This window comes from Poecilia reticulata, chromosome 16, assembly GCF_904066995.2.
Source record: "Poecilia reticulata chromosome 16, P_reticulata-male-v2, whole genome shotgun sequence".
Lineage (NCBI taxonomy): Eukaryota > Metazoa > Chordata > Actinopteri > Cyprinodontiformes > Poeciliidae > Poecilia > Poecilia reticulata.
The window spans coordinates 22,717,219-22,739,599 of NC_088845.1; the positions used below are offsets into that span (position 1 = coordinate 22,717,219).

At 37.5% G+C, this 22,381-nt stretch overlaps 1 long non-coding RNA gene across 3 annotated transcripts in view; it reads left to right on the forward strand.

Moving 5' to 3' along the window:
- The window catches only part of LOC103478381 (uncharacterized), a 117,098-nt gene extending 110,265 nt beyond the window's left edge, over nucleotides 1-6,833 (forward strand). For all 3 annotated transcript variants that reach the window (XR_014091491.1, XR_014091490.1, XR_001777394.2), the window contains exon 7: nucleotides 6,252-6,833. This is a non-coding gene — a long non-coding RNA (uncharacterized LOC103478381). The remainder of the gene's footprint in view (nucleotides 1-6,251) is intronic.
- The last annotated feature ends 15,548 nt before the right edge of the window (nucleotides 6,834-22,381 follow it).

Below are 22,381 nucleotides of genomic sequence, written 5' to 3' on the forward strand. Positions count from 1 at the left end.
ATACATGCAGCATGTTTTATACCGGTACCTATGCAGTATTCTGTAGCACAACCTTAAAAAAGTGACCACAAAATGAAACGGCGAGGACTCTTATCTATCACTAAAATCTGTTTGCGAACGAAAAGGTTTCACATGCTGCTACAGTTAAACCCAAAAGGTGGAAATACTTTAATCAACAGATAGACATTGGCTTTGCCAGCTTTATACCATTTTATTCACTGAAAAAACAAACAAAAAAAAACCTAAGGTTTCTACTTTAAGTTTTAGAACATCATAAAACCAAATAAAATCTAGAAATCAAAATATTTTAAATGTTTTTTGATTGAAGCATACCCAAATAAGACCAATCTGAGACTTTAACGCTAGTATAAGTTCTGGGCAGGGATTTTTGCGTACCACTACACCCCTACCATGTCAGGGTAAATAACCTTGATAGGGGGTGGCTAATCTTTTCTCATTAACTTGTATGTAGTTGGTCGTCATGTAAGTATCCTCTTTGACATGGCCTTTTGGGCTGTTGTTTTCCTTAGGCTTTCTCAGGTAACCACACAGGCTATATCAAGACATGCACATAGGTGATGTACATCATGTTTGGAGGTTGGTCAGTGATCCTCGGTAAACAGAAACTCTGCTTTGACCTTATGTTCTCGAACAAAACCTGTCAGAGTAAAAGTACAAGTCATTCATCAAACAGTTGTTGAGCAAGCAAAAAATAACATGAACTCTCTGTCTTCTTATCACACATAAAAGCTCGGCGCTTCACTCTGTGTTTCCACGGCCAATCATTCAGAGTTGACATGTCTTTGTTACTGACAGCCACGTGCATGCCCTCACACCCCTTCGGCCCCTCTGTTTTGCCTGAAACTGAAATTGTGACGACATTCTTGTCCTGACACTTTGAGAACATTAGCAACAAAGGCAGCTGTTTGGACAGCAAGTACAAGAGCAGGTACAGCTTGAAATGTTCCCCCCACAGAGACGGAGAGGCCTTTGCACTCACAGATGGCTCCGTGCTTTACGTTTCATCACAGAGTGGAACTTCCGCTGTTCATTTTTCAAGATTTCTCAAACGCAGCATATCGACAGACCATGACGTTGGAGTTGGTTTCTATATGTGGATAATAAACAGTTTAGGGATGATAAAAAGAATGGAACATGTCATGACTTTTGGTCTTTCTCTTCCACCTCAGCGCTGTGTTGTGTGTGATTTTATAATTTAACAAGCCTGTGTGTGGCAATTCACACAGACTGGTTGGCTCAATGCTTGTTTAGCAGTCTGTGCCAAGCATATGCATGAGCAGCTTTGTGTGTGTTTGTATGCATTCATGTCGACGCTTGCTTTGTAAGATCTGCCTCTCTGTTTATCACCATGTATCTGTGCCTCCTGTATGTGGCTGCACGACCCGATTATGAGTCTGTCGTATATATCCTCATGCACTGGGCGAGGGCTGTGAATTTTGACTCGGTGGCATTTTCTTTTTTCTTGTTGGTGTGTTGCGTGACCTCATTAACCAGGTGTTTACCCCTAACAACAGGAAACCAATGTCAGTGACTGTCTGCCGGCAAACATTGCCTGAGGGAAAGAGAGGTGAGGCAGGGAGAAAGGGAGACACAGAGGTGGAGGAATAATGGGAAGACACAACATTCGTCTTTTTGTCTACGGTCTGAGAAGTTTTTGATGTTGGCCCACACCTGTGTGAAATCCTTCTGATCTGGGTGTGTCGGAATATATTATTTATAATTGGGGAGAAATGACTGTTTAAGGTGTTTCTAATTGGACATAAAAGAAACAGTTATTCTCTGAGCAAATGACAATGTTACTTTCTCGGCAAGAAAGCAAGCATCAATTTAGGATATTTAGAAAGCATGTTACAAACATTCAGTGAGATTCAGCAACGATTTTGGGGTTGTGCATTCTTCTACTGTGTTTTTATTATTTTTTACAAAAAAAATCATCTGATTCTCAAAAAGAAATGTTTTGCACCTCTGAGAAATGTTGCAGTGGAAATTTGTAAATTTAGACTTGAACTAAATTTGATGTATGACGATTCAACAAAATGGCAACTTTAGCGATTATTCAGACTCCTCTTCATACCTCTAAATATGAAGGGAGTGATGCTACTCAAAGCACTCACAGGCAGCCCAGTCCTCACACAGCAGCTGCAGACAGAGTAGATGCCACCCCAACCCCTTGATGAAATGAATAATTTGTGTGCATAAAATGTTCTTTCTGTAATATTTTTAATGTACTAAAATAAACTCATTTATCCAGGCATGGGCAGCACCCATGCCTGGATAAAGTAGGGATGGAAATGTGACATAAAAAACAAGATTCAAAAGAAGTTTATTTGTAGTTTTAACCTAATTTAGAGTGATTTCACTCATGTTTTCAATCTCCCATATTAGTCTTTTCTCCTTCAGCGTCCATTCCATGTATATGTATACATTATTTTGCAGTGAACACCTTTTTGACAAAAGTGACTTTTGTGACACCTAGTGGTTGATTTTCTTCATCAGTTAATTAAGTTTAATATGACCTTTCCTGTAGTGTAACATTAAGAATTATCTTCTGAGTGGCAAGGAAAGGCCCTACAGACTTACTTTCACAAGTGGAGCATTACAGCTTTCTCTTTATATGTGTACACTCAATGGCTTATTTCCTTAGGAAGGCAGTGATGGCTGTGTACCCAGATATACACAGAAAGTTCACAATGTACAAGTGTCACAGAGCACAGCCCAAACATCAGTGGTTATTTATGCTCAAAACAGTGCTAGGTTCAAGCAGAACAACTTGTACTCTTTTCTTGACAACACTCATATATATTACAAAACGAATCACAGGACGTTATTAGATTAAAACTAAAATAATTTGCCTTCTAGCAAACTACTCGGGTTAAAAACATCCTCAGGAGGAGCAAGACTTGGTTTATTTAAGACTGTAGCTATGTTGGGTCCGCATATATATCTAGAACGAAATGACAATTTAAGTCTCATCTGATAGGTTGTCAGAACATTATGCTAGCTGTCTCTGTCTTTAAAAAATCGGGAATGATATTGGTGAGTGATGTAATTTCAAATGTTTTATTTTGCATCAATTTTTTTTTTTAAGCACACATTTCTTCTCTTTTGTCAATTTTAAGTTAAGTATTGGATTTTATGCAATATAAGAAAATGCCTAATTTTAAAGAAGAACGAAGATTGATGTCAAAGACCCAAAAATGTGGTTGGTTGGCTCTTCTCTAGCTGTTTGAAAGTAAAGTGTCTAGCTTTAGGCTGGTGTATCAGCAAATACATTTTTTTTTTTTAAAAAGCCATATTTTTGTACATTTTAGAGAAATGAGTAGCCCATGTATGGAATAAGACCCCACATAGAGACAATGAGACTCATCAATACGCATGAAAATCCATACTGAACTATCTCAAGAGACGGAAGCTGGAGTCTGCGGTCCTCTCAGTGACTCAGTCTGAGTCATTGAAATGTAATAAAAATATAGGCCTGAAGATGCATTTGGAATCTAACAGTTCAGACCCATTGGCGTAAAAAAAAGAAACAAAAAAAAAAAAGAAAAAATTCCCCAATTAACTGAAACTATTTATAGCCAGCAAAAAAAAGAAGAAATGTACCAAAGAGAGAGAGCAGGTTGATCTGTCTGTCTGTGCCAGACGAGCCTCCACCAGTGGGTCACCGGGTTCCTCCACTCCTTCACCACTGAGGGGAGGAAGGAATGGAGGAGGGGAGGAGGGGAGGGAAGGGGAGAGGAGGCATACAAGCTGTTGACAGGGATTTATGAGCTGATAGTGTCAGACTGCAAGCACAACAACAGTCTCTCTGTCTCTGCCTGTCTGCTCATGAGGGAGGAGAGAGAGAGACAGAGACTGACAGAAAGAATGAAGGGGGCGGTGGAGAGAAAGTGAGGCAGCAAAAATGAGTTGAAAATGGAATAGCAGGACAAGGGAGTGAAAACAGCAAGGCGAGAAAGACAGTGAAGGGAAACGGGCAGAACAGGGCTGCAACCGGAGTTGTTTTGCCGTTTTCCTTGTTTTCATTGATCTCATATATTTGTCTACGTTATTCTATGCAACTCACAAACTGCACTGAGACTTTAGAGTGTTGAATGACTATAAAGTGGACGACTTCATTCAGATGACACACGTGCCAAGTGTCCTGAATATTGCTTCTATTATTTTTGTAGAGTCACAAAAGACACATTAGATGAATTAGATTTTAAAAAGGCGAAATGTTCTTTTAAATTTCTGAAATTTAAAGACAATACAATGCTTGAACCGTCTTTGTTCTTGTATTCGAGCATTCAGATTTGTCACGGTGAGTCACTGCTGGAGCGCTCGCAGTTCGATGACACACCCTGATATAGCTGAACTGTCTGACTGTCTGCAACATGAGCAAGGCAGTCTGGTGGGTAATTTTGTCTAATTGCTGTTCTAAGCATAAATCATGAATATCTGGCTTTATTTAAGTTTGATGACTTCCACAATATATTCTGTTTTACAGGCTCGTTTGGTCATGACGTCTTTATAGGGGAAGCTGTGGTGGTACAGTTTTTCTCATCAGACTACTGGAGCTTATGCCAGTTAAAACCCCCAATTACCTGCTCCATTTTACACATAAAAAAAAAAGAAACGCAGCAACATCAATGATTTCATGCCATGCTATTTCCCATCTGCTTAAACCAGCCTCTTACCAAGTGCTATTCTACTTTTTTCGAGTTTGTGACTTTATCTCCTGTCGTCAGTCTGAGCTAATACACCGAGACCCAGTTATGAAGATGTATAGTATTCATTAAGACTTCCAAGCTTTTGTGTCTATACTTGAGGATATTATCTTTAATTTGTGATTGTAAAATAAATTAACTCAGCGCAAAATTTTGTGTAAATAACTCCACCAAATTTTTTTTGTATTTATGTCGTGGCATAAGGTACGCCTTACGTATTTTAAATGCACTGCATAATAGTGTCTGATGCAGCATACTCTGCTCAATATTCACACTGTCATAATAATGCTGATCCAGATGTGAAGTCTGCCATGCTGACACGTTGGAAGAAATGTAATATGACAGAGCACAGCACACATGCCCCCTGGGAATAATGCAGACTACTTGTGATTTATGCGTCAGATCTTTTTTTTTAATGACATAGTATTAAAGAGTGGTGATTTACGGGGCTCTTTTCATTTCACAGAGACATTCGGGCTTGTTTCGGAGCGGAGCTTACACTTTCCAGTTGAGCAATGTTCCCAGAGTGAGCTTCCAAGAATTTCTAATGCCATTATCTTTTCACAGAGTTCAAGGCAATAGATAATGGTTAAGCTTTTTTTGTTTTTGTTTTTGTAAAAAAAATGCAGAGTAGGAAAAAATATGAGGTACTTATCATGTGTCCAGTACAGAGACAGATACCCTGAGGGGAAAAAAACACACCAGAATCAAAACTGATTTTGTAGTTGATGGCTCTCATTATTCCAATGAAATGTGCTAAAGATGGAAATTGTTTTTTTGTTTTGTATTTTTTTTCCACTTACAAAGCAATTTATCAAAGAGTTTTATTCCAAAACAACAGTGACTCTACTCTGGATGTCAGAACAAAGCTAGCAACATTTTAACCACACTGAAATCTAACAGCCCTCCTCCAAATAACTTGTCTTATGCAGGACTTCACAGAAGTCCAACCTCAAGAAACGGTACAACCATAATGACAAACACTTTAGAGCAGCAGTACAACGGCTTCACTTTTTCAATATGCATTGCGCTGTGTCAAATATTTAAAACAAAGACGACATTTTCCATTAATACAGCATGTCTGGTCGAAGTAAGCAGTTTAATAATGGACTCTGTTTTTACACAGAAGTACACATTTTTAAGTTTAAAGCTAAAAAAATTACATGATTTTCCTGAAGTTACAATTCCAGGTGGGAAAACTAAAGACTTTTCACTAACCCTGAACTAAAAATTTAATATGGTTGCACCGTACACACATTTGTAAACATGTATATGGAGAGTTTATTTGTACTTTTCACACACCTCTTATTCTAGTTGGTGCTGATAACTTGGCATATACACCATCAAATCCTGCCGGTCTTTGAACTTGGAATTGGGAGTAATGGGATTTGCAGTTATACTTAAGTTCTTTGATGTTTCTCAAAAAAAATGTTTCTGTCAGCATATGGATAGACAAAGTACATCATTACATCTGTTAGTACCTGCATTCATACCTCTCTCTTTGTGTATGTCTTTCTGCAGCATGTTCCGGAGGAGTGAAGATCTAAAAAACAAGCCTGCATAAAAAGGGAGAGAGAAGATGCCGATAGAGAGGAAAATGTCTTGATAGGGAAAGAAAAACAGAAGAAAAGATGAAAGGAAATTTGTTTTTGTGCATGTTTGTATGTTTGAAGATTTAGCATCATCCTGTGGTGTAAATTGTACAGCTGAGCAGAAGTGGTTAAATGGGTCTCAAATGGTTTTGCATGTTTTGTATAGTAAAGCACGGCTTTGCATTTGCAAGCTTGTAAAATTAAGACAAAGATATGGTTTTTATTTTCTTTTTGTGTATAATCTAACCCATGAAACTCAATGTAAAGGCTCTGTCCCTGTTTATACAAGACAAGCCGTTTACTTAAGATTCCATAAATTCAAGAAGCTAAGGTCAGAGCATAACATCATAAGCTTGGATTGCATCTATTATAATGGAGGTTGTCTAACGTCGGTCGCTGGGGAGCAAAAACAGCATTAAGGACATGCACTCATGCAATATGCATTGCTCAGAGGAGAAATATGCCTAAACTCAGGCTCTTGTAACAATAAAAATGTGAAGAGTTTAACTTTTATCATTGCAGCATGGATTATTAATGAACTTTGTATTGCTCTGTGAAAAATCTATGTAATATAAAGGTGTACAAAGAGATTTCTTTCCTGCTCAGAGGACTTGTGAAAACATAGCTCATGATAACAACTGCAAATGTCACATGAGGACAGAGCAGGAAAATTCTGGATGCTAAATGAAGAGAGGAAAAGCATCGCTCAGAGTTCTTGACATGGACGTTTCTTAAATAGATGGACCATTATTCAAGTTTGTATGTCGGTTTTGATTTCTGGCCATCACAAATCAATGTAGTAAAACAATGCAAAAAAACATTATTTTATAACAAGAATATCATGAATATCAGTTACAGCCAGAAGTTGATGCACATGAATGAAAAGACAAATATATATTTTTCTTTCACTGTGTGAAGTCAAATTAGATCCAACTTCTTTTGTCTTAGGTCAGAATGACAAAAAAAAAACATGTATTTTTATTCAGTTTTCTTAAACTTCTGTTTTCAACTGTATAGTGTCATACATTTTACAAAAGCAAAGAATGTTCTGGTCTCACATACTGAAATACAAAGTTTTTCAGTGTAACAAATATGTCCATGGTACCTACACATGCATTAGTGCTCTTGGGTCTTTGCAACACTAAAAGTTTGCAATATGCAGGCTGTGCAGTATTAACCCAACAGTCTTTACTTGTAAGTAAATTTGTGCCAAATTTTAAGGAAATATTTTTCTTTTTGTAAATAATAATTCCCCCCAGTTAAGCGCTTTAAATAGCCGCAGTACGTAATGGCAGAAAGCCCCTAGAAAAATATGTTATCTTCACACAGGAAAACATTTTTAGCAGGGTAGGGTATCGCAAACATCAAGCTGGGGTTGGTCTTGTCACACAAATGTAGCAAGCAGTTTTAGGCCCCTGCTATCTGCCTCTCTCCATCTTTGTCTGTGGTTACTAACCCTGGCTACTGTAGCCAGACAGGGCCCCTTCTGTATGTTCCATGCTCAGTTTATCACACTTCCTCTCACTCAGCTCGCTACCCTCAGCAAGTCTGCCAGAGAGGAAAATCAAAGAGTTGGGGGCAGAAACTACATACTGCAAATTGTATGTTGTAAGCATGATTTATACATTACAATGTTTAAAGAGAAAAAAAATGTATATTAAGGATGTCAAGAACATACTGCGGCATCATTCAAGTTTTCATAAGAAAATTCAAATTTTACATGTTGGTTTAAATTGCTTGTGAATCGAACAGGCAAGTCATTTTCAGCTTCCACTTTATTAGCGATGGTTGATTTGTTCGGACATTACACCAAAATATTTTTGGTGTTTTTGCATTCTGGTATTGTGTAAACAAAATTAGGCAGAAAAACAAAATTTACTTTTAATGGAACTACAAAAATATATGTTTGGGCACACTATAGACAAATCGCCTGTTCATTATAGTCATCCTCACTTATAATGAGTCGATTGTAAATAAAGTTAAGTTGCAGATCTTTATGAACATGTACATAATTTTTTATTTTATTTTTTGGAGTGACAAGATAATACAATATATTATTTCAGGAAAATGATCACAATAATATATTTTGACGACATTTTTGGGAAAGCTAGCCATCCAAATTATTTTTTTTCTTATTTAGTTTTTGTCCAAAGAGAAGAAAACTTCCATGGACCACAGGCTGTTTTTTGAAGAATTGGCAAAAGAAAGTACAATAATTAAATGTGGGGTTGATGAAAGTATCTTTGTACTAAATGTGATTAAATGTAGATTTCACTCATGAACAGTTACCTTTTTGACGCTGTTAGAATGCCCCTAAACAGGAGGTAATTTCAGAAAATTTCTATAGGATATCTACAAAACAATGCATAGTTATTACAAAATAATCTGCACCACAGAGAATCCATTATACATACTTGGAAAAACTGACATCCTAAACGACAATATTACAAATAGGCAAAGGATTGAAGTGACCAGCACCTGATATTTTAATACTGCTTGTATTTGCAAAATATAAAAAAATATATATTTATTTTTCATTGCATTTGTTTTTGTCTTCCATTTGCTGCTTGAGTTAAAAAATATTTTTAAAAGAAATTAAGGATATTGTTTCACACAATTCTTCCAACTAATTGAACTCATAATCTGTTATTTTCTGTTTCTCTTTCATGTTTTTTAAGAAAAAAAATCACAAACTCTTTCAATTTCAGAAAAAGCTAACTTTGGATTGCAATACACATAATTTCCCACTTGTTTGCTGGCTAGGCTATTGCGTAGTCTATTTTGTTCTCCCCACCATGTACCTTAGCCAGGATATGTGTAAGTACACGAGCCGTTAACCCCCCAGAGGAAGTGTGCAGGAAATGAGATCAGCCTTAAAGAGAGGTAACGCCTGAGCCTGAACCACTGACACCAGACCAATAACTGTCACTCACTGCACCTGATACTGAGGTACTAAAAAAGCAGCAAAATAACAGGAAGGTCAGAGCAGTACAGAGCAGAGCACAATAGCCCCCCTTTAAGAATGAAAGCGATGAGCATGTGACAGGAAAGCGGGGATGGAATGGGAAACACAAACATGAGACAAAGACAATGAAGAGGACAGCTTGAAATAAAGCAAACAAAACAGGAGAGAGAAGTAAAAAAAATTACCATGTCTGTCATCCTGTAGATTCAGTTTGGAGTTAAATGTACCAGTTGTGGGTGGGAGATTGTTGTCGCAAGTGGGATCAAATAAAATGGAACATAAACCTTTGTAGCAAAGGGGCGAACAAAACTGTGCTGTGAGAGGAAGAAGACACACAGGAACAGCATCGCCAACACTTAAGATCTGAGCCTTTTAGAACACCACGAACAAACAGGCAGCCAATTTTTGTGTCCTTGCATGTCGTAAACTAACACACCCTGTATCCCCTTTACTCTGATGAAAAGCACAGCTGGTAGGTTTCGGTGAGTATCACAGGCCTGACGGCAACATGTGGACGTGTGCTTCCACGTCTATGTGGATCTCGGCAACGCTCAGACACAGAGCGAGAAACGTTTTGATTTCTCTACAGAAAAAATAAGAAAAAAGAAAAGCAGGATGATGAAACATTTACAGTATCTGCTTCCATGTGCATATAAGAACAAGGACTATGTTGACAGCATATTTTTTTTTTTTTTTTTTTTAGAAATGGCTCACAACTGCAGTTTCAGAAAACTTATGTGCTTTTTAATGGGCATTTTTGTGTTTGTGTAAACCCCACACACACGTCAAACTCAAGGACCGGGGGCCAAATTGGTCCCATCATAATTCTCTGTGTGGCCCTCTTCAATTTAGCGGGCCACAGATATCAAACCTTCAAAATATCTGCTCTTTCCTTTAACATTTTTTATGAAACAAAATCAAATCTGTTTTTATTTGTATCGCGCCAAATTACATCAGTGTGAAAAGATGTTCAATATTTAATCTTAAGGCTTTCTCATCAAATGTAGACAGCTCTTCATTAATATTTTAGTTTTTGTTATTGCGTAGTTTCATCAATACATTCTGCCACAGTCCTTTGAGGACATGCACCAGTGACGTGTCGTGAGGTTCATAGCTGGTGAGGCACCGACTTGATTATAATCGGATTTACAAATCTAGACCCCTACATGTTATTGTTTACATAAGGAAATTTTGCGCATGCGTACAATGCTGGAGGGCAAAAAGACTATTCTTTAACATGTGATGCTTAGCCGCGCCGCCGCCACAGAATAATTCCGTTATCTCAATCAAACTTAGACATGTAGATATTATTAATTTTGTGCTGTGCTTAACCGCAAAGGGAGAAACCGTTAAAGTACAACTCAAAACCACGTCTTTCTCGCTCTCTGTATCAGCGCAGCTACTGCATGGCTACATCGCTGTTACTGTCTCACAGTTGTTGGAGTCACAATATCTGGGAACATGAGCGCCCCCAGCGATGAGGCAAGAGAACTGCCTGCCTCACCTCGAATCTGTTCTCTGCCGTTCTGATCGCTCCTCAGCACACGAAACACGTTGCACACACAGTTGGTGACAATAAAAACACAGTACATTCAATACATAAGCTAAATTATGGAAAATCAGTTCATACATTAAATGTTTTTTTAGCCATTTCATTGACGACGTACAGACAGGAGGAGCAAGCTCTAATAGAATAGCAGGCAGCGCAGTTAGCGAGAGGTTGTGCAATCCCAGGTGAGGCTCAGCTCACTGCTGCCTCACCGGCTTCCCTTCTAACCATTTGAATGGGAAAATGCGAAAATTCAGCGATTTTGAAGAAAAAAAACATCAGATTTAGTAAAATTAAATGGAAAAATAGGTACTTTATAGTACAAACCACAGGGTGAAAATATCTAATAAATGATTTTATTATACATTATTTTTCCTGACCGCACGTCACTGACATGCACGTATGTAAAGCTGCTGAGTTCTGAAGCATGTAAAGTGGAAAAGTGTTTTAAATACATCAATGCATTTCTCAGGAAGAAAAAGAAATGATATTGCTAATGACATAACATTTACACTGACTGTCAATTACAATCAAAGTAATCCTTAAAAACAAATAAAGTCAAAGCAAATTTTTCTGGAGTTAAGTTATAAGTAATGAAGCAAAAAGGTACAGGGAAATAATACTGAACACATGAACAAACTTATCTGCGATGACATAAAAAGCCAAGAAAACGTCTGAAATCTGTCAGGACTTTGGAAACTGCTGCTTCTGTGTGTACATCAATATCTGCCGGTTTACTATTATTTGACGGCCTATCTTCCTGTAAAGAACATCACCACCTCTAGTTTCAAACCAAATTTATTGAAACCTGGCATAGGGGTTCGAGAATGAGATTAAAATAATTTTGGTGATTTATTATTGAGCATTGAGTTTCTTCTTTTTTTTTTTTACACGCTGTTTTAATCTGGAACAATCTTCCAGAAAACTGTGAAGATGTTGAAAAAATGAGTAAATTTAAATCAAGGTTATAAATTAATTTGCTCAGAGTTGGATTTGATTTATAACAATTGTAACATCTTTAATTGTTAATACTTTGTTTTTCAACCTCTCATCACTTTCTTTTATTCTTTAACATTTCTTTTTTGTTTTCGTCATGTAAAACACTTTGACTGCCCCTTTACTGAAATGTGCCATATAAATAAACTCGACTTGATAAACATATAAGGGCTGTGAATGCATTCAATAATTAGTTGTGGCACCTCTTGGATGAGATGCTGCATGTTATGCCGCCATCCAGCAATCAGCCCGTAACTCTGCTGATCTGTGGAGGCCAGGCTGCTCTAATAGTGGCCTTGGGCTTTTCAGCGTTGTCACTTGTTTGTCATCTTCCTCTTGGCAATACTCTATAGACTCTCTGTGGAGTTTAGATCGGGGCTGTTTGTTGGCCAATCAAGCACAATAACAAAAGTGTCGTTAAACAAGCTTTTAGTACTTTTGGCAATTACCAGGTCCTGCTGAAAAAATGAAATCCAGCGTCTCAATGAAGCCACTCAGAAGAGGAAGTCATGAAGGTGGCTGCAATAACATTAGATTTGATAAAACACAGTGGACCAAAAAAAAACATCACAAAATTATGGTATAGACAAGACCCACCTACGATGGCGCAGTGGCTGAGCATTGTGGAGGAGATCTTTGTGATGGAGAAAGTCACACATAGACTAAGATTGCAGGAGGACCAGTTTGTTGTTAAATGGGAAAAATGGAGTGATTATAGATGTAAGGAGGATGCCATTTTTGTATCCAGTTAAATATGGACATGGATGTTTAACATTGTATATGAAGATGAATGTATTGATGCCTCTCCACTGTATGTGTTCAGAAATGTATAAAAAAAAAACAAAAAAAAAACACAGTGGACCAACACCAACAGGTTTTCAATGGAAACTTCAGAGTAGACCTGAAACAACTTGGATGCTGCAGTAATAAACCCTGGAACCTTGATTCCAAATGCCAGTAAGTCAAGGAAGATGTTTACATTGTCCCTGTTGCTCGAGCATCTCTTTGACCACAGTTTTTAGTTCTATTTACATTTCCATTAGCTTGGACACAGCAGTCTGAACAGCCAGTTTTCCCTTTTAATTTCAGTTACTGAAAAAAAAAAAAAAAAAAAACGTTTTAAAGATCAAATCTAAAGCAAATGATGGACCTGTGCCAAATAACAATGATGAGGCTCAAAAATGTCACATTTACTCAGATTGCTATCTATTTGCACCCCAGCAATCTTGCGTGCTTGTTCACTTTAACGGCTGAATGATCAGGTTGCTAAACAACTTGGTGACACTTTTGTGTTTGTAACCGTGAACCGTTTGCTATGCTATTACATTTTTTAAAGATACACAGCAGGTGTGCATGCATGGCTATCCCTTGTTTACTTAACAAATTGAGAGAAGGCTTTACAAGCTTTAGGGTATTTGCAGATAAGAGATTGAAAGAACATTAATCCAAATGTGCAAATGTGACTATTTAAAAAAAAATAAAGATAGGAGAACACACAGGGAGAAGACAATATCTGTCTTAAAATCAGCAAAGTGTTGAATGTTAAGATATCTCGACGCACTGACTGACATGACATGACTTTTGAGCTCCCCTCAAACTATAATTAATGCATGATGATATTCAAGCCTTTATATCATATTACGTGATTCAGTGAATAACTGATGAAATGAACAAATAAATGAATAAGTAATGTACTGATTAATTATTTAATTAGTTAAACAAACCAAGCAAGTGTTGAGCATTAACAATGCCAAAAAGGGATCATTATCATATTTGCATAATCTCACCTGTGCAGAAAGTGTTCTTCAACAGATGCAACCACATTGCTATTCATTATTCACTTTTTTCCCCCTTTTGTTATGCACTTTATCAATGTGTGTTTACAAGAGAGATATAAGCAACTGTTAATTCATTTTAAAGACTAATACACAATGAGCAAATCTTTAAAAGCAATGTCATGTAAAATCACTTCATAGGAGCAGCCAAAGTGCCATTTGTCCCACATGCTCGGCAGTTTCATTGGCTCCAGGAAACAAGGACAAACTAATTTAGCAAAAACAGTCGACTGGCTGATGCAACACTCTGAAATTTTAGGTGCATTCATGGACAATGAACCACTTCTGTCAGACCACCTATTGAGCTGTGAGTGCGTGCATGCTCGTGTGTGTGCGTGTGTTTGTGGGTATTATGTGTACTGAAGATGTGTGTGTGTGTGTGTCTGTGTGCACCTGTCACTGACGCAGATAATAGATGCCTCCTCTGTTCATTTCTCCCAACAGCAGCTCAGCCTAAAGGCACTTTTCATCACTACTTTTTGTTTAGTGCCAGGTATCCATGGCTTGTTTCTGTCATCATGCTAACTCTCTTTGCTATGGGAGTTAAAAACCCTAAAAAAAAATCATTCCACTTTGCCATGTGATTCAAACTCAAGTCCATAATCCACCCGTGCAGTAGGCATAGTGGCCCTGCAGTGGCACAATTGTCACAAATGAAAGTGTAAAAGCCTGACTGGTGAAGGATGGTTGTTCTTTTGTGTAAAAATTTGCAGTATTGGTGTGAGAGATGATTGGTGCTAAATTGCCTTGTAGTTTCCCCGAGACTGCAAAGAATTTAAATGAGTTGGAAAACTAATAAAACAGCTCTCATCATCTGGATTTTTTGGTTTCTTGGCTGCAGTTCACTGGCATTCTAACATGTTCTAATTCAGTTTTATGTCCAGGATGCAATAGATGCTTGAGTGCCCTTAAGAGCTAAACAGCTACATTGTGTGGGGCTGTTAGCCATGGGGGTTCTCTAAAAGAACCCCCATGGCAAATTGTCCTTAAGGAGGGTGTCTAAGAGCAACTCTACAATCTGAATAAATGGCAGACCATCATTACATTCAAACTTCGCCCAGGTTAGAGTGACTCGGGTATGGAGCCTTAGAGGAGAGTTTGCAAGCAAGCACATGGTGGTTGAGCCTAATTGGCTTCAGGCTCTCGGTTAGGTTTGGCCCCAAAAAAGTATTAGCGAAACTTTTCCATGTAGGCCTGCTGCCTGCATGGAAGAACATCGTCGTCGGTCGCTGTGCAAGCCAGATGGCAGCACAATTTGGTTTTGGGGGACTAGATCAGGAGCCTCAAGTGAAGGAGGTTTTTATATCTTGGTTTCTTGTTCATGACAGACGGTTGTTTGGATGGAGGAAGAGATGGACAACTTAAGAAAGCACAAAGTTCCACTTTAAATACTTTAGTGGTTCTTGAATGTTGTAAAATGAATTCTAAGCACTCCACTCACTCTGCTCACCTACGTAGGAGGAAAAAGTTTGGTCACGGAGGCAAAACATTACTATTTAAGCGTGATGATGTGATAGGTGAACTTGAATTGGTCTCAAAGTATACACAGATAAAGTGGTATAAGTATCTGATCAGGATGCCTCCTGGGCACTGTTCGTTGAAGTTTTAGTGGATATGACCCACTGGGAGCAGACACCAGGTAGGCCCCAGACCCCACTTAAAAGAATACATACCCCTGCTGTCCTGGCAACACCTCCGTATCCCCTTTAATGACTTGCATAGTGTTTCTAAGGAGAAGGATGTCTGTGTCAACACCGCAAAGGAGCAGACGTTTGTACTGTTTACTAGTCTGCTGTTTGTGCTGTTTGGTGTTACCTTCTGCAGTTCAAAACTGTCTTACCTTCCTGTAAAACCATTTCACTGGGATTGGCTGAACTTTCACTCAGTTTGTATAGCTTAATGTAAACCATGCAATAGAAGCAGGTGAGGACTGCTGATCTCTCGAACTATTTCGGCAGTTCCTCTTTGTGGTGATTTGGTAGAGAGGTTTCAGATGTGTGCAGTTCATTTTTGGTATGAATGAGATGAACACTGAGAGAGACTACAAATCAGAAAGGAGTTACCTGTCAAAAACCACTGCTTTCAAAGTCACGTCACAATTGATTGCTTTTTTTAATTGTTATTATTGTCAAACTGTACCTGTGCGATGCAATGGAGCACATATCGTTTCCTTAGTTGAAAGCCGATGACTTGTGCATAATAATTAATATTAACTGAACATTTTTACAAAATGCAATGCAGTTATAGCTCTGTTATTGTCAGAGTAAAATGTTAGCTTATCGTGTAAAAAAAAAAAAAAAAAGTTAAATTGACAGTTAACTTGCTCAGGATCATATTGTTATGAGCAAAGTCTGGGTGACATGGTTTTAACTTTCAGCTTACAATATCACTGCTGTTGACTTCAACTATTTACAATCTGTGTAAAGGTGACTGAGGCAAATATGAAGCCAAAAGTACCTTTTCACTCTGACTTCATATTTGCATATGTTTGCAATCTAGCAAAACAAGAAGTGAAATATGACACCATCACACATGTTTTAGCTGAAGAAACGGTGGCTTCCTGCTCTCTTTCTCCCTTGTCTGTCTCTCATAATAGAAGCCTGTTTTTTATAGGCTTATATATATATATATATATATATATATATATATATATATATATACAGGAAGCCTCGTGTTGACATAAAATTGCATTATTAAAGGCTGCACCCAGCACGGTGCCTTCTTTTTCCTCCATTCTGTATCTTTTCTTATATTGGAAGGAAATGTTTTCACCAGCCAATAAAAGCATAATGCGATTTTATACATGCAACATTTGCAAGTGAATTGGGGTGCCTCATATCGCTTCTTATGGGAAACAGAAAAAAAAAGAAAGAAAAAAAAAAACATTGCATGGAGAATAGCCAGTTCAATATCGAGTGTGATTGCACAGGATGTTATCTGATGGAGATGCTGAAGAAAGAAGCATTCTGAATGTAAACTGAATACCATGCGGCTTGGCCATATGGTTAGCAATAAGATGCAGGAATATGAAGCAGCAGGAACAAATAATTGCTAAATTATAGTAACTGCTCTGCTTGCATTCGAAGATGCAAGTGAATGTAGGAAACATATGGTGTGGAATTACTTAACAGGGTAAATTGTGTGAAGAATAAAACTGTTAATAAAGTAATGTATAAGATATTATTTGTGTTTCAGGGGACTAAGTCTCTCTCTTTTTCATTTGTGTCATTTCATTTTCAGGCTAACCAAGCCATTGTTTTTCATAACATTATTTTTTTCCGAGTTTCTTCTATCACTTTCCAGGTTTTTTTTTGGTTTTTCTTCTTTATATGCTGTTGCAAATTCTTTATTCACCACGTAATAAAATGTTCCCCTGAGGTCACTAAATGCTGATTCCATTTTACGCAAACCACATTAGGAAAGATACTCAGAGCAGTTGTACATTTAGTAGGGGGTATGTGAGGAAATGATCACCATACATGTATATTAATAAAGTGGTAATCTGTGTAGAATGTGTTTACTTGTCAGTATCTTTAATTTTTTTATGCCTGCAAATTTCTAAGGTAGTCACAATGCCAAATGAAAATATTTTCTCACAGAAAAAATGTTTTATGAATCTGAAATTGTTTTAAAAAAAAATGTCTGTTCGCTGTGTTGTTATCCACTGTACTGATTATTGAGGGTATTTTAGATTTTGAACTGGAAATCTTCAGTTAAGTTTAGACTTATTAAACAACTGCATAACACAAACAAAAACAAAATTATTGACTTTTATCTTCACTACCCAAGGAAGTATGAGCTAATTGATTTCAAGGAAAAAGTTTCTGAGAAGTACTGTCTGACAGATGGCTTCAACACAATTGAACTTAAATAACAAAAACAACACTTGGGGCAAAACTACTGCTGAAAAATAATGCAACATTTATTCATATTAAATGGGGAGAAAAACAGGAACACATTCCCAACCTAATAAATTAAATTATTTAATTTGATCCCGGTTATCTAGCATCATTTAGCTAAAGCACCCTTTCAATCCAATTCCTATGAGCCTGCCATTTCAGAACAAGTAAATGCTGCACAACCGTGTGACCGTGCCACAACATTTAAAACATCCAGCTACTGAGGAAATAACGACTTGAAACATTTCAGTCTTTGAGTAATTAACTGATAGAATATATTTGGAAAATAAAAGAAAGGGAAATGTTTTTTTTTTCTTTTTCCTCTTTACATGTTGTCTGGATGTGGTGAGAATGAGGTCAAGGGAAGAGAGAAAGGTAGAGAATATTTATAGCTTTCAGTTTACTGATCTATGTAAATAAAAATATCAGAACTGGAATAAACAAGATCCCAAATCCTAGTAGCTCAGAGCTTGATCTGTGGGTTCACTGGGATCAACTTTAGATAAAAGCTTTCTAATCCCTGCTGAGGTCAGAGTAGAGTGACTGCTTCTATGGATCGAAAGGAGTCATCTGAAGTGGTTCAGGCTTCTGTTTAAAGTATTTCTCTTTTGAAGGTTTCCAGTCACTCGGATGAGATCCTGAGGCAGTACAGTTTTCTTCCAGCCTGAATTGAATTCTAAAATGCTTTATTGTTCGTAAAGGGAAATTAAATATCGTGGAAAGTCATGTTGTGCAATATTCTTGCAAGAGTTGTTGTAGATGCTGGCTGTGGGCAGGAAGGCTCTCCTGTATTTCAATAATTCTGAACAAGCCTCTGACTGAAGATATAACAGTCGCATGAAGAAAATACTAGACGTTGTCTTTCATGATCTTCATTTTATTAAGAGTCCTTGTTTGCACAATAGTCTCCAGAAGTTTTACAGCAGTCCCCAGAACAGAACCAGGCTTCTTTATCAGCTTGTTTGGCTATTTGAAATCACTGGCTCTGATGCTGCTACCGCGGTAGATGACGGTGGAAGAGATTGCACTCGCTACACCAGATTTATAGAAGATACAGTATGCAGCATCTTGCTGTAAACAATGAATGACCTAAGCTTCCTTCCTCTTGTTGTAAAATCAACTCCGTCTGTATCTCCTTTGTTTTGTTCACATGCAAGATAAAATAATTGTTTCCACACCATGCCCCAAAGGGGCAAACCAGATCTTTGTCAGTTTGGCTATCTCTGATACACTCGATGACTGCTGATTCGTAGCATTTAGATTATTGATTTAATTGATTATTGATTACTGATTTAAAAAAAGTGAAAAAAAAGACGACTAGTAATGAAGTAAAAGAAAAGTTGGACTCAAAGAACAATGAATGCTAAAAAACAGCTGCAATATGTAAGAATGGCAAAGCATTCTTACATATTGCAGTTCGATACTACCTCCTGTCCCAGCTGACCTACTCACCTTGCTCCTTTGAAACAAAACTACATTCATTTTAAAACCTGAACCGAGTTGGAAATTGCATCGATAAGAAACTCTGACCTCATTGCACTGACTTATGTAAAGGATTAGTAAACTAATTGTAGGAAATGCACCCGCTATCTTAACATCTATCTTAGATGAGATTTAATGGATACATCATAAAAACTGGAAACCTGGCTTTATGCAAGGTAGTCTCACTACGTGCAGGAAGTACTTTAGACTCGGCTGGTTTCATGCAGATAATGGAATTGTTATGCAGTCCATGTACCTCTGTTTAAATAGATGGTATTGTGTAAAATCAAGTTTTTTAGGGGTTATATCATGTTACAGTGATTTAACACAAAAAGAAAACATACCTGGAGTGTTTGAGAAATCCTGGAATCTCTCATACAGCACACTTGCTCATATTTCTACAAAGCTTCTGCTTGGCTCTGCACTCCCCAACCAAGCTTCTGCCCCACAGAGCATCCCTCCTGTATGTAGATTAATCAGCAATGAATAATACTGAATGAAAACTTTTTATACAGTAATTAAAAATATAATTAAATAATTAAACCAACAAAATAATTATTGCACATTTTGATCATGAATTTTAAAATACCTACTGTTCTTGGGTTCATTTTCATGAGTGCCAATGGATGTAAGTAGCATTTTAGTTAGAACAATATTGCAGCCATTAAGAGAAGCTGAAAAAAAGTTTTTAATAAACAATTTGTAACTTTATAATGCAGAAATGAGAGTCATAAATGCTACTAGTTAATTTTAAAGTACAGCTGTTATTCTTATGTCTATTTATTAGTTTATATTTAGTGGTTATTGTGCTGTAAAGTGCTATAAATTGTAAAAGTAGAAACTCTGAATGCCACAATCCGGCTGTTTTGGCTTGTAAAGCTGCTTTACAAGCCAATAGGCAGCCTGATGCTTGAGAGGAGAAGAGCCAATCTTCTCTGTCATGGGAAGCAGATCTTTATTTACAGCCCCCATGCATGTCAGTTTAGCAACGGCTGGACACACAGCCAGCTTACCTCAACTTTCTCACAATGCAGCGTCACTCTGCAGCTGCAGCAGACCTGGGAACTGGATGCTGTCACTTTCCCTTCCCCCTGTCCAGTTAGAGGACCTTGGTTAAAATTATGTTGCATAATATAAAACACTTTTTATTTATTTTATTTTATATATATAATCAGTTTCACAGCTGTTCATTTTCCACATCTTTTCTTTTTTTTTTTTAAACAGAAAAGAGTTTCACCCATCTGGGTTTGCTTAAATGCTGCTAATGTATCATTTTCTGCCCTGGTAGAGTCCCTGAAGTCTGTTCTTATCTTCTTACATACGTTACCTCATCCCCTTCCTATCTGCTCTTACTTCATATGGGACTGAAATAAAAAGCCCTCAGTAATCTCTGAAAATTGCCTTATAAGCAACTTTTGACCTGGCAACAATGCTTAATTCTTCCCTACCTTTGGCTTTTTTTCAAAGCCTTATACAACATTATAATGGCCATGCTCAGAGGAAATTCTTAAGGGTTTGTTTTTAGTTCAGATGCTATCTGTCTTTATTTTCCTGTACCTCACAGCAGCTAAACTGTGGTGCAACATAACTGATGTGAATCTGGTAAATGAGGCTTGTAACTCCAGCTGCTGACGAGGTCAGACACGTACAAGAGTCTGGTGCCGCAGCCACAGGAAAGCAAAGCCTGGACAGTTGGAAACATAATTATTTCAAATGCTGAATAATTCAACTCAATTATTTGCCTCATGCAACCCACGGGTTAACAGTCACTGCCTTTCAACTCAGTTTCCCTACATGAAGTTGACAATATATGACTAATTTAGCTTTAAAGCATGTTTCATTAAAACTAGTATTGATGAATCATTGATTTAGAAATTTGCTTTGGTTTTCTTAGTTAGGTTTGAGCAGCAACAACACTTCAAAGACCTGTTGTAGCTGTAATGTGTGTTATTCTTCAAATAAATTGAGTTTCTGGAGGCCTAGACATTTACAGAAACTCGTGCTGAAGATCATGCAACACGAGTTGCATGATCTTTTGGACAAGGCTGGGAAATACTGGATGAAGATAATCTGGTCTCATGGGAGCAAAGCTGAACTCTTTGGATGTCCTAACACACATTATGTTTGCACTGCAAATCACCCCTACAATAACCCACCGTCAGTGAAGTTTGGAGGTGGGAACATCGTGTTATGGGGCTGTTTTTTTTGGGGGGGGGGGAGAGGGGTTGTGCATATTATACTAGCACACTTCATATAACCAAAGAGAGGATGAATAGAAAAATGTACCAAGACATCCGTGAGAAAAATTAGCTGCCATTTGACAGCATGATGGCGATAAAACAAGGGTGGACATTTCAAAAAGGCAATGATCCCTGATACAGAACCAAGGAAAATCTCAAGTGGCTTCAGAAAAAGCAAATACAGATGCGAGTGTGACCCATCTTATCACCTGACCTGTGGGATCTGTGGAAATAACTAAAAATCAGAGTTCATACAAGAGGCCCACAGAACCTTCCAGCTTTAAAGACTTTGTGGAAGAAGAGGCCAAAATCACACCTGAGCAATGTAGGCGTCTAGTTCCTCCATACATGAGGCTTTTCAACATTGTCATTACCAGCAAAGGCTTTTGTACAAAGTATGAAATATCAGTGTGTTCAATATTTTTTACCTCTGTTATTTTGCATCATTTCTCATAACTTAATTCCTGAACTTATGTATGGATTAATGGTGAAAAATCAATAGTCAATAGCACCTTTAGAAATATGTTTGCTATGAAAATTTGCGATGTGTTCAAAATTTATTTAACCCACTTCAATGAGGTTTTACAAGAGATTAAAGGAAGGAGGCCATGTCATATAAAATAAATCAAAGACTCGAACAATAAAGACTTGTTTTCATGGAGAACTTACATCCTTAATGCAAGAAGTAGATTCTCACTTACAATCATAACGAATTGTAAACTGAAACAATCACCACAGAGCCAAGTTTGAGAGACGTGACTGTGGTGTTAATTACATAGTCGGGATTCTCAGACTTTTAGTTATGTAGATGTTTAGGGAATAGTCGCGCATTTAGACATTTGAAAGATGAATACTGATTCAAACCATGCAGATGGCCTAATTTGAGCTTCTTAAACTGAAGTCGACATGAAGAAAGATTTAAGTAATACAAGACAAAAAAGCTACATAGCCAAGCGTAAAACATTTCTGAATATTTATGTTTGTTTACAACATAATTTACCAAACACTCGCACAAACACCAACTGCATCGATTTCAAACTCAACCACATGAGAGAACGGCTGGGCGTGTGTGTCTGTTTTGTATCACCGAGCT